The sequence below is a fragment of the Mesoplodon bidens genome, assembly GCF_964165515.1.
Source record: "Mesoplodon bidens genome assembly, chromosome: 3".
NCBI lineage: Eukaryota > Metazoa > Chordata > Mammalia > Artiodactyla > Ziphiidae > Mesoplodon > Mesoplodon bidens.
This window is the reverse complement of record NC_138178.1, coordinates 50,669,794-50,682,959: the sequence shown is the minus strand read 5'-3', so window position 1 is coordinate 50,682,959 and position 13,166 is coordinate 50,669,794. Positions and strand designations below refer to the sequence as shown.

General features: G+C 41.9%; 1 pseudogene across 1 annotated transcript in view; it reads right to left on the bottom strand.

Annotated features, from left to right (window-relative positions):
• The window catches only part of LOC308614017, a 58,994-nt pseudogene that overhangs the window by 24,316 nt on the left and 21,512 nt on the right, over positions 1-13,166 (bottom strand). Inside the window, exon 3 of the transcript in view lies at positions 10,125-10,298. The product of the transcript in view is annotated as an uncharacterized misc_RNA (transcript). The remainder of the gene's footprint in view (positions 1-10,124; positions 10,299-13,166) is intronic.

Here is a 13,166-nt window from a genome sequence, read left to right as displayed (position 1 = left end):
TGCCAGCTGCCCCCAGGGAAGGGCATCGTCTTGGGCAAGACAGCTCCCTTTAGCTAAAGATGAGGCTCAGAAAATGACTCAACTGTGAGCCACTGGCAGTCAACACTTTGGGCCAGAGGGGAAATAAGGGCTTCAATCCTGAAGGGAGAGATCTGGGTGGCACACCATAGCATCACCGCAGGGGAGCCAAAATGGACATTAAATTTAACTTTTGTGAAAAACACGTTTTCTTTATCTAAAATGACACACATTTTATTGCTTAGCTAGGATTTAAACTAATAAAATATATGCTTGGCCTCAGCATTATGGTATACCAGAATTGCAAATGCTAAAGAAAAAAAAAGTTTTTTTCTGTTGAATAAGGTTCTTCGTTAGAATTTCTGGTTCTGGATATGTGCATTATAAATCATGTGTGTGCAATTCCATATAATGTATTATTTTTCCACACATGGACATTCCAGAGAGTTGACACATTTTTCTCAATTACAAAAATAAATAAGTCATTTCCATCTCTTTGGGCTCATGTGAAATGTATTCATATAGGAACAAAGAACATGCCTGAAAAGAACTAGTTATACATATTATGCGTCACTTTTCAGATTTTAGCAGTCTGCTACTGTTTTATAATTGAGATACAGTATCTGAAATATTTTGCAGGGCTGATTTATGTACACAATGTCTCTCTTTTTAGTGGTTTATGGGACTCCACCCTCATTTTGCCTGTTAGCAGCTACTTGCCAAATAAACTCAGAATTAAGTTGGAGATTAGTGGTGGCTGTCAGTGTTGAGGACCATCCTGAGCCAATAATCCCAGCCCCCAACTGTCGTCATGGAAGAAAAGCTTCTCAGTAGTAATTAGTGATGGAGTGGAGAATGAACTTTAGTTTCATTCCTTAAAATCTCAACATACCCTTTGATTTAGCAAATTTTGACTTCAATTTTACTTCTAAGAATGAGAGATCCCATTCTGAGAAAATCCAAACTGTCTTCACGGAGTATTATAAACGGAAGGAAAGACCTAAGTGTTTCCACTCTTTTCACCTTGCTTCAAAATAATCCCCCCAACACGAACCCCAACATTCTAAAGCCCCAGCTTTTTCTTCATGTGATTCTGAGGTTTCCACAGTTCAGAATACCCCTATTCCCTCCAGAACCAGAAGCTCAAGACACCTTGCAGATCTGAACAGGAGCTTTCCAGTTTCACAGATGCTGAAGGTATAAATTTCTGAACCTGTCGAGTTCAGATGGAGTCAGGGTTTATCTCAGTGGAATTCAATCTTCATGGATTTCCACGGTTTAGTTTCTATGCCTCTGCCTTGGAAAAGAGGGCCCCTTTCAGGTTGATAGTGAAGTTAATTCAGATTATTCTTTCCCTTATTCAAAGAGAATTAATAGATTGGAGCAACACTTTACCTTGTCTAAAAGCTTCCATGGTTCCAAAAGCTCCTACCTGGGAAAATCCCCAGCCATTATTTTGGAGATCCCTGTGTCTGAGGCCTTGTGAAAGGAATTCTGAAGCTGCCTGTGAATGTCAATGGCAGCCTGATCAGTCTGCCCTGGGTATTACCATAATAATTACAAGGTCCTCACAGATGGCAGCTTTTCAAGTGGCAAAATCATTGGGAGGATAGTCTCCTACAACTGGATCTTGGGAGAGGAATCCCATATATATAACAAGTAACCCATCTAAATTTGCCATTTCACAGATTATGTCTGACCCAAACCATTCCATTGCATGAGCTGTGAATCCACACTACTTCTTTACAATACATGCTGATAGTTAGTGCAAATCACAGTGATTTTTTTTTATATAAAGGTAGCTAATGAGCTGACATGTAAAGTAATTGCTGTTTTCAATGGACAGGATAAATCTGCTCCTTAACTTTTTCCTGGAAAAAAAAAAATAGCTCCGTGATTTTTTTTTTGCCAGAATTTGTGAGTGATTCACATTACTGTCAATTACACGCCCTTATTACATAGTACAGCCACCAGGCAGCTGTCCAGGAAAACACAAGTCTGAAAATGCTTCTGTTTTAAGAAAATTATAATTCATGGTTGCTCCTCGTGCAGGCATGTGCAGCAGGCAGGAAGCTTCCACTTTCTTGCCGAGGAAAGCGATAAGGCCTTGCCTACTTCACCTGGATTAAATAGCCACTCTGACATCTTGAGATATTGATATCAATGCCCCGCTGCAGGGCTTGGTTTTGGTTTCTAAATTGTCTTGTTTGTTTGTGTGTTTGTTTCAGTGTGTGTTATAAAACACAGACTCGTGTTATAAAACAGTGTTTCCAGTTATGAATCACAGCAGCTCCTGTGTATTACCAGAGAGGCCTGAATAGAGAAGTTGTTCACCTTCCTCCTTCCCAAAAGTCAGAGTCTATGACAGGTTAGGGCTCCTAGCCCTATTTACAAAGCTGGTGTCTTTGTTGCTGTGTTCCTTCAGATGTGTCTTTTTCGAAGTAGAGATGAAGCTACAGATGAAAATGCTACATTTGCTATTGGGCCGCTTTACAGCTTAGGACATTCAGCTTTTATATGGGTAAAATAAAGGTCACTAGGGCTTCCCTGGTGGCGCAGTGGTTGAGAGACCGCCTGCCGATGCAGGGGACACGGGTTCGTGCCCTGGTCCGGGAAGATCCCACATGCCGCGGGGCGGCTGGGCCCGTGAGCCATGGCCGCTGAGCCTGCGCGTCTGGAGCCTGTGCTCCGCAACGGGAGAGGCCACAGCAGTGAGAGGCCCGCGTACTGCAAAAAAAAAAAAAAAAAAAAAAGGTCACTAGGGTTTGTCAGATGGGATTCTTCCTGGGAATGTTATAAAGTTTTACAAAATATCTTTAAAGCATGCAGTTAAAGTTGCCCAAATTGTTTACGCGTTTGAGAAAACTATAAGAATTACTTGGTATCTTTCCAGTTGTGAGTCTTTAACTACATTTGTATCTGCTTCATAGAATAGGATATTTCAAATAATGAAATATTTAGTTGCGATGAAAGTGGCCTTCACATTATCTGTGTCCAGATACACTGTGTCTAAGTAATGGTAGCGTCTAAAAGAAATATTTAAAAGACAAAGAATTGTGACCTGGGTGAAATCAGTTTCACCTCTGCCCTTGTTTTGTTGCTGATTCAAGCTAAAACTGAAAAAGAATTTTTTTAGGTGGTTGATGAAGTTTGAATATGAACTGGTATTTTAGATGATGTTAAGGGATTTTTTACAATATTGTCAGGCGTAATAATGGCCTGGAGGTTGTTTTTTTTGTTTTTGGTTTTGTTTTTGCGGTACGCGGGCCTCTCACTGTTGTGGCCTCTCCCGTTGCGGAGCACAGGCTCCGGACTCGCAGGCTCAGCGGCCATGGCTCACGGGCCCAGCCACTCCGCGGCATGTGGGATCCTCCCGGACCGGGGCACGAACCTGTGTCCCCTGTATCGGCAGGCGGACTCTCAACCACTGCACCACCAGGGAAGCCCCTGGCAGTTGTTTTTGTTTGTTTGTTTTTGTTTTCGTTTTAATCTCTTATCAGTTGGAGATGAGTACTGAAATCATTAGGGGGTAAAATGACAAGATGTCTGAGATTTCCTTCAAAATGCTCCAGAAAAAAAGTAAATTGGGGATAGGTGAAACGAGAGTGAGCAAATGTTTTACCAGGGAGGAGAGGAGGAGTACATGGAGATGTATTATACTATTCAATTTTTTAATAAGCTTGAAATTTTTTTAATAGATTAACTTTTTTTCACCTTCTTGTCTGTGATTTATAAGATGATTACTTTTACATTGGAGGTTTGACCACCTTGGATAATTAGTCTTTAAGGAGAATGAGGTGACACTGATGAGCTTGTCAAATTCAGGAAGCTGATAATAATCTCTTAAAATCCATGCTTTGCTATAAAAATTATGCATGAACTGTTAGCAGGCATGTAAGAAAAATTATCTTTTATATTAAAGTTCCCTCACCTTCACTTCAGGTAGGAAAAAGGTATGAGTGTTATTTGCTCTGTTTTTAAATCTTTTCAATGTTATGGTCATAGAGGCCCAGATTTGAGACTTGAATGGATCAGAGAGAGTTCATCTGGTGGTCCCCACCTCCAATATTTGAGATGAGGACAGTTTCTCAGGGAATTAGAAAGTGTCATGTTCAAAGTCAGTTGTCTTGTTCAAAGTCAGTTCCAGTTGCTTTTACAGACGTGGAAGCAAGACTGGAACCCTTGGAAACCAGTACCCTTTTCTACTCTTATCATGCTACCTCAATCTTGTCCTTTAAAATACTCATTAACAATCTACTCTCTGGGGATCAAAGCAGTTTTCTAAATCCAGACCAGTGACTGTGAGTCAGATGTTCATGCCGGGTAGTGTGGCCCCAAATTATCTTTTCTTTTATTGAATACCATTTCCAAGTTGTGTGATAAGTCCCAGAAGTGCTAATGTTTAATTCTGTTCTTGTTAATGCTCTGCAGCAGGTTTGCAGCCTGTTCTTCCCCCTCTGGCTTTTCATAGACTTTCCGTCAGGGACGGGTCAATATACTCAAATGACAGTCCAGGCTGACAGGAAGATACACTTGGCCTAGTGATTCCACGAGAACCGTCAGCCTCTGCTATTAAAGCCTTTCCCAAGGCCTTTTGTAATGTAAGCTGAAATTCCAAACATCACAATTGAAGTAGGGATGTTTTTCTCTAAATAGAAACATTGATCCTGTTTAACATTTGTGGCCAAAATCTTTTAAGCACAAACTTCCCTGCTAAATTTTCTCTTCTTTGCATAGTATGTAATAGCAGCTCATTGAGATAAAGTAGAGGATCAGACTGGCATTTATAAAATAATTGTTACCCAGTCTTTTCAAGAGTTTTACAAAGAGCAACCTCTGATTCCTAAAAACATGGTTATACAAGCAGATAGGAAAATAGAAATAGAGACAGAGGGACTGCCCTGTTGGTGTGGTCTGTGAGGAAACCAGCCACTGGGTTTGGGTGTTCGTTCAGGAATTGCCCTGTGCTTACTGACCTCCTAATGTGTAGAAAGCACTGGGGACAGAGAATCTCTATCACTACCACCACCCCCTTTTTTTGGAGGAGGCAGGGGTACAGAGACAGAAAAGTACACAAATGCAGAATCTAAGTGCTTTGGAGGCAAGTAATAAGGAAGCAGATGACCTAGGATACCCCCCTGCAAACTGGGGGCTCCTGGAAATCACCTGGGGTGAAGATGTAGCTAAGTAATATTTCAGAGCATGAAGGAAGGTGAAGGAAGAGCTGAGAGAACATTCCAGGCAGAGGTAGATGGGAGTACGGTGCACAAACGTGGCTCTTTGTCTTGTCCAAGGTATACTTAATCCCGAGGAATTGAAAAATTCATTTCAACTTTTCCTTTTTTTTCTCAAATTATACCTACTAAAAGACATCTACTTAACTTTCTAGAACTCAAGATAACGATCCTGTAGAGGAGTCTATCTTTGGACAAATGAAAACAGGGAAGTGCTTGGTTTCAATAACAGGCTCCCAAGAAGTTTTTGAAGGGTCCCCGCTCTGGCTCAGCTTTTCAAGAATTGGTTTTGTTGTCAATACAGGGAGGTTTGTTCTTTTTTCAGGCCTTTGAATGCCGCATAATCTGACAGGGGAATAACTCCTCTAGTCCTTGAGGGGCAAAAGAATCAGCTTCCCTTGGTTTTATTCATGGAAATATGGTTTGTCCCATTGTCCAAAGCTGCTTGTGAATTCCTAGCTGGTTGTTGTCACGGAGAGGGCCTGTTTCTTCTGTGGGGTTGGCAGAAGCATCATTAGCTACAGTTAGACCCACTGAGATGCCCATATCCAAAATGAAAGGAGAAGGAGGGGAAGATGGAGAGGAGGGGGAGTGAGAGGGGAGAGAAGGAGAAGTAGGAAACGCACAGGTAGCATTTGAGCTCATCCAGGGACTTTTTTCATGAGCTGACCTCCGACCAGGCAATCCGTAGACAAGGCCTTTTAACTTTGTTCAGCAAACTCTGGAGATTTGTGGTTTCTAATATTCACGGTGCTGTGTGCCAACCCACATAGCCAGTTCTGCAAGCAACTAGTGCTGCAGACACATGACCCATATTTCTCACAAATACCACTATTCAATGGTCTTTCTTTTCTTCTAATTATACCCAAAAGAGAGTCTCTAGTGGGTAATAATCTCTCTTTGCTAATACTTTGTAGTTGGGTTCCAAACCAAGAGCTTTCCTCTATCACAGCTTGAGTGTGTTATTTTTATTTTAGAGCCAGCCACGACTAATAGGGAGGAGAGAGTGTCTTGGCCTCCTCAGGTGGTGGTCAGTGGATTTATCCTTTACTCGTCCTTCCTTTTTGACCCAGTGCCTTCTTTGGTTTGGCTTTCCTGGATAGACAGGAGATACCTGCCCAGAAGATCTCATCCAATGTACATTGTGTGGTCTGGCTTGGTTGTTTGTTTTTTCAAATCAGATACCCAAATACCGGGTGTTGTAAAATCCTTAACTAAGTTATAGTCCAAATACTTGGTTTCAAGGAATCTTGGAAAAAGGAAGAATTTCACTATTTCACAAGTTTGATTCCTATAATTTAAAAAATTGAAAAAAATGTTCAGGGGTCAGTGACTTAAAGATTCCTTTTTAATCTACACCACTTTAGTAGAGCCTATCTCTGTTTACTTTGTGTCATAATTTATATGTATATGTAATAATATACATATGTAATAATTTATATTTATATGTATACGTGTTATCGCCCCTGCTAGACTATAAACGCCTTGAAAGCAAGATTAGTGTCTATTTTTATGTGATTCAAACTTGTACCATCATCTGATGACGCAAGGCAGGTGGATATGCATATTGGATTCAGGACTCAGAAGGCCTGGACCCCATTGCCGAGAAATGTTATTTCCTAGCCAGTGTGATCTGGTAAATGCCCCCTGGGCCTCAGTTTTCCTTATCTGTGAAGTAAAGAAGCAGGACTAGATGACCCCCAAGGCCTCTTTCTTTCTAAATTATGACCTTAAGAGACAGCCACATCTTAAATTGGGAGAACTAGAGTTATTTTTAGTCGTTATCATTAATTTTTTTCCCATTCTATATTTCAAAAATGAATCATCTAAATCTCTCCAGTTTGGTAGAAGGTATTGATTTTACCTCTATGATAAATCTAAAAGAGTCCTGAATGAGAAGTACTGTAAATCACTAATATGATTGTTAGATGTTAAGTTCCTTAGGATAACTATTCTTCAGTCAGCCAGAATGGCTTAGTTTATTTTTCTTAAATTATGAGACTTGCAGAAATTGAACAAGCCAGAGGGTCTCAGAAAAGGTGGGGTGTATTACTGTGGTCTGCAGCCCCTGTGGCCAAAATACCTGTGGCTTGTTGGGTGTGTGTGTGTGTGTGTCTGAGGTTAGAGGGTGCTCTCCTTCGCTCTTCTTTAGTTTATATGAGTAAAATTGATGGAAATGACATCCAAGGAGGCAGAGCAGGCAGAGGTGGGGGGAGATTGACATCTCCTGTAGAAGGCTTTAGGAAGGGGATCGGGGCAGGGGTGCAAGGTCACGATTGTACACTGGCTCTAATGTCATTCATTTTACCATTTTCTTTTCTTTTTTTAAGTTTTTTTTTTTTTGATGTGGACCATTTTTAAAGTCTTTATTGAATTTGTTACAATATTGCTTCTGTTTTATGTTTTGGTTTTTTGGCCACGAGGCATGTGGGATCTTAACTCCCAGAACAAGGATCGAACCCACACCCCCTGCATTGGAAGGCGAAGTCTCAACCACTGGATCGCCAGGGAAGTCCCCTCTACCATTTTCTTCTTCAGTGCCTACTATATACTAGACTTTCTTCAAGGTGCTGGTATTTGGCATTGTACAGTATGGGCACTGCCTCTTCTTCCTCCCTGTCTTCCTGGGGCTTTGAGTCCTTGGAAACACAAAATAGTTATTCTTTTTTTTTTTTTTTTTTTTTGTGGTACGCAGGCCTCTCACTGCTGTGGCCTCTCCCGTTGCGGAGCACAGGCTCCGGGCACACAGGCTCAGCGGCCATGGGTCACGGGCCTAGCCGCTCCGCAGCATGTGGGATCCTCCCGGACCGGGGCACGAACCTGCATCCCCCGCGTCGGCAGGTGGATTCTTAACCACTGTGCCACCAGGGAAGCCCACAAAATAGTTATTCTTAAAGCAGTCAGCCTCTAAAGGCTGTTTATCATGCTCCATGGCCTCCTGCACCTGCTCCCAAGAAAGAGCTTGCTAGCCCTGAAGAGCTAATGCAAAGCTGCATAAACTCTGGGGGTCTTGTCATGGATAACTGAGTAACCGTCCACCCAAGTGAGCTTTAAAGAACTGTTCTTCTCATCCTTAGAAATAGGGAATTTTTTAAACCAAAAAAATGTTGCCTGAGTTGGGTACATTCCATTCTCATGATTTCCTTCATGTACATTTTCAATTTATTCAGTAAATATTAATTTATGAGTCCATATATGTGCCAAGCACTATGCTAGATATGAGGCAATAAATGATAAACGAGTTCATTAGTTTCCTATTGCTTCTATAGCAAATTACCACAAGCATGGGACTTAAAACAACATACATTCGTTCTCTTAAAGTTCTGGAGTTCAGAAGTCTGATATCAATTTCACTGGGCTAAAGTCAGGGTGTCGATAGGGCTAGTTCCTTCTTGAGGCTCTAGGGGAAGTCTACTTCCTGACTTTTCCAGCTTTAGAGCCACCTTTATTCCTGGCCGAATGCCCCCTTTCTCCATCTTCAAGACCAGCAACATAACATCTTCTGGTGTCTTTCTCTCTGTCGCTCTGCTTCCATGGTCACTTCACCTTCTGTGTCTCTGACCCTCTTGCCTACCTCTTAGAAGGACCCTTGTGATTACACTGAGCCCACCAGGATAATCCAGAATAATTTCCCCATCTCAAGATTCTTAACTTAATCACATCTGCAAAGTCCCGTTTGCCATCTGAAATAACACAGTCACAGTTTCCGGGGACTAGGATATGGACATCTTTTGGGGAGGGAGGGCCATTTTCAGCCTAGTGCAACAAAGTATACAACATTTCTAACCTCAAAGAGCTTAGGTTCTGGTTGCCTGTCAAGGGGGAAATGGAGTAGGTTTTTGCTTGTTTGCTTACTTGTCTGCTTGTTTGTTTTTGATGCTTTATTCCAGCCATATAGTTTCAGTGGAGTAAATGTGGAAAATAAAATGTGGAGAAAATATGTCTGTTAAATTCAAATTGTGTCAAGTTTAAAAATAAATTTTCCTCTTACAAAACTCTACCTTGAAAACCAAACATTAATGGTACCATCAAGAACTTTAGAGTATAAATCTTAACTGTCACATTATCCATATTTCCGAATGAAAAGATTTGAATCTTGATTTACAAAGGGAAGAAATAAGTTTCCTCCATCCTTAGCCTATGAGAAACTTTGGTCAATGAGTCTTTATTCCATAGCTTCTTTGATTAAGATAATAGATATTCTAAATCCCAGCTATCCAAAGAGGCAGCGTTCATGGCAAAGGAAGAGAAGCCACTTCTTTTTCTTTTTTTTTCTTTTTAAAATTTATTTATTTATTTATTTATTTATTTTTGGCTGCGTTGGGTTTTCGTTGCTGCGTGGGCTTTCTCTGGTTGTGGCGAGCGGGGGCTACTCATCCTTGCGGTGCGCGGGCTTCTCATTGCGGTGGCTTCTCTCATTGCAGAGTACGGGCTCTAGGCGCGTGGGCTTCAGTAGTTGTGGCACACGGGCTCAGTTTTTGTGGCTCATGGGCTCTAGAGCGCAGGCTCAGTACTTGTGGCACATGGGCTTAGTTGCTCCGTGGCATGTGGGATCTTCCTGGACCAGGGCTCAAACCCATGTCCCCTGCATTGGCAGATGGATTCTTAACCACTGTGCCACCAGGGGAATCTGAGAAGCCTCTTCTGCATCTTCAGTGTCAGCTGCACAGGTCGGGATCTCCTGGCAGAATCGATGCTCTTGATGGGATTTTAATTGTCCCTAAAGTGCTTTGTAGCTTTGAAAGTTTGAACGTGAGAAGATGCCCTTGGGTATCTGAAGCATAAATTATAACATTAGGCAAATAAGAGAAACGACTTGGAGAGGGAGGAATCTGACCACAAATAGCAAGAAATATAATATCAGAGACAAACATGAGACAGGGTGGCTAAGGCAGGGCCCAAGAAGCAGATACAGTCAGACTCTGCACCAAAAGCTGGACAGTGTCCTGAGGCCCCAGAGGCATCATCGTAGGGCAAACTTCCATCTCTCCCACCACCCGGAGTAACGTGGCTGTGGGCAGACTGCGTAACCTTTCTGAGCTTCATCTGTGAAATGGGGATGACGGTAATTAGCTGAATAAATAAGGTCATGTGGGTACAAGCACCTGCTTCCCCAGGTGCCTGGCTGATCAATGTGTAATCAATGTGTAACCATCATTTTGTGATGAGGGTTAGGCTGGCAGCCCTAGTCTTATTAGCCCTCCCCTCATTCCCTATTGCACGACACCCTTCACCTTCTGTGGCCCTCCTTCAGTTTAAGACTGCTCTTGACATTCCCTTTGGCCACTATTTGTAAAGTACACTTATGATTCACTTCCTGTCCTGGGCATGTTCAAAGACACACACAAGCACAGGTTCACACTCTCCCAGAGGATGACCTTGTATCTATGACTCATACATGACAGCCAATTTTCCAAGCAAACTCAAGCACTAGACCAAGGGTTGGGCTTTGCCCAATCGGGTGGGATTTGTCTGCAGACTCACAGGTCATTTCTCCTAGCAAGCTACAAGATTCACTTTCGAAGTGGTTCATCACCTGTGGCAATGAAAGCCCATGGTGTAACATCTCATAAAAAATCCAGTGTCACTCAGATCGGGTTCACTGGCTGAACCCAGGTGATTACGGAGTGAACTCTGTTGTTGGAAACCTGCATGAGCGTCCAAGTCTGTCATCACTTTTATTGGCAGGTGCCATGGGCTCCAACAGCACGAGGGCAGGATGGGAGAACACTGCTGGGCTAGTCCAGCAGAGACACGGTGGAGAGAAGGAGAGCAAGAGGCAGCGTACAGACTTTTGACTTTTCTAAAAATGGAACTGTTTGTGTACTGGGAAGTAATTAAAACATATGGCCACGTGCTTTGTGTTAAATGCTGTGTTTCAAAATGGTTCAGTGTGTTCTGTGCACTCAGTAGCAATGCGTTTCTCTACCAACTGAGTGGAGGGGAAAAAAACATGGGAGGAATTAGTTTTCTAGAAGGAAAATGAAAAGGAGAAAAAAATCATGTCATTTTACTTTTATTCTCCACTGTGGATTTTGAGAGGATTTATCTTGGCTTTTCTGGAAGGACACATGTGTAAATCATAGAATCGTCGAATTTCAAGAGCAGCAGGGAGAATTGCAGTAGCCACTCTCAACTCCGACCTGTGCCCAGAGTCCTCCACCCAGCATCCAGGTTAGGCACAAAACCTGCAGTAGCTGGTATTTACTTCTTCATGTCTTTTCACAGCAGCCCATTCTATTTTTGAGCCAACCTCGTTTTTAGAAGGTTCTTTTGTTTGCTGAGCAGGAAATCCATCTCCCTACAACCTCTCCCTGTTGGTCCTAGCTATACCTTTCTTATACTATTAATTATCTTTAATAATTTTACAGCTGGGAAAACTAGAGCTAAGACAGGTTAAGTAACTTGCGCATTATTTCATGGCCACCAATGACAGAACAAGGACTTAAATCCAGCTGTGCCTCACCGCCAATCTCCTGTTCTTTCCATATGGCACCTAGACTTTTCAATCTAGGTAAGAGAAAGGCAGCCTGCTGTCTGGCACAGGGGACAAATCCTAAACACCGAACGAGAACTGAGTTCCGAGGAGGGAGGGATGAACCAGTGAGTGGAACCGTGGAGCCAGGGGGGAAAGGGTACCTGTCTCTGATCGGGGCTACACTTTCTTAAGCAGGCCTGACTGTGCTTATCTCCATGTAACTCACTTCCAGCTCTTGACAGCTCTCCACCTGGTGACACACTTAATGGCCCATGAAATTCTAGCCCTCAGGGCTCAAGCCTGATACTTACGGTTCCCCACATAAACCTAAAGTGGATTGTAAATTTATCTCTCTCAGATTTAGGTGACTAAAATGGCTGTTGGAAATTCTGGAAGGGATAGTCGACTTTATAGACATGTTGTACCAACTTTAAAAAAGATTAGGGTGGGAGGAGGGTACCTCCTGGAGTGGAAGCCTTCTTGTGTACTTGAGGGTATTGATGTCATGGGAGAATGGAGGCCACATAGGGAATACACCTCAATTTTGTACTGTAGAAGAGATGCATAGTTTGTATTACCAAAATATATTCTTTCATAATGAATAAAAGGGAAGTTGTTCAGCATAGGTAGGAAGCTTTTTCTCAGTTCCAGAGTAAGTCACCTAATTGTATAGCAAGGCGTGTATATGGTGGGAGATACCTAAAGAAAAACACTCTGCTTGTGGAAGACTCGTTCTTTATTTTTTACTTTATTTTATTGAAGTATAGTTGATTTACAATGTTGTTAATTTCTGCTCTACAGCAAAGTGATTCAGTTGTACATATATACGTTCTTTTTCATATTCTTTCCCATTATGGTTTATCATGGGATATTGAATATAGTTCCCTGCGCTATACAGTAGGACCTTTTTCTTTATCCATTGTCTATATAATAGTTTGCATCTGCTAATCCCAAACTCCCAGTACACCCTACCCCACCCCACCTCCCCTTTGGCAACCACAAGTCTGTTCTCTATGTCTGTGAGTCTGTTTCTGTTTCATAGATAAGCTCATTTGTGTCATATTTTAGATTCCACATGTAAGTGACATCATATGGTATTTGTCTTTGTCTGACTTAACTTCAGTTAGTATAATCTCTAGGTCCATCCATGTTGCTGCAAATGGCATTATTTCATTCTTTTTTGTGGCTGAGTAATATTCCATTGTGTATATGTACTATATCTTCTTTATGTATTCATCTGTCCGTGAACATTTAGGTTGTTTCCATGTCTTGGCTATTGTGAATAGCGCTTCTATAAACATAGGGGTGCATGTATCTCCTCAAATTGTAGTTTTGTCTGGATATATGCCCAGGAGTGAGATTGCTGGATCATAGGACAACTCTATTTTTAGTTTTTTGAAGAACATCCATACTGTTTTCCATAGTGGCTGCACCAA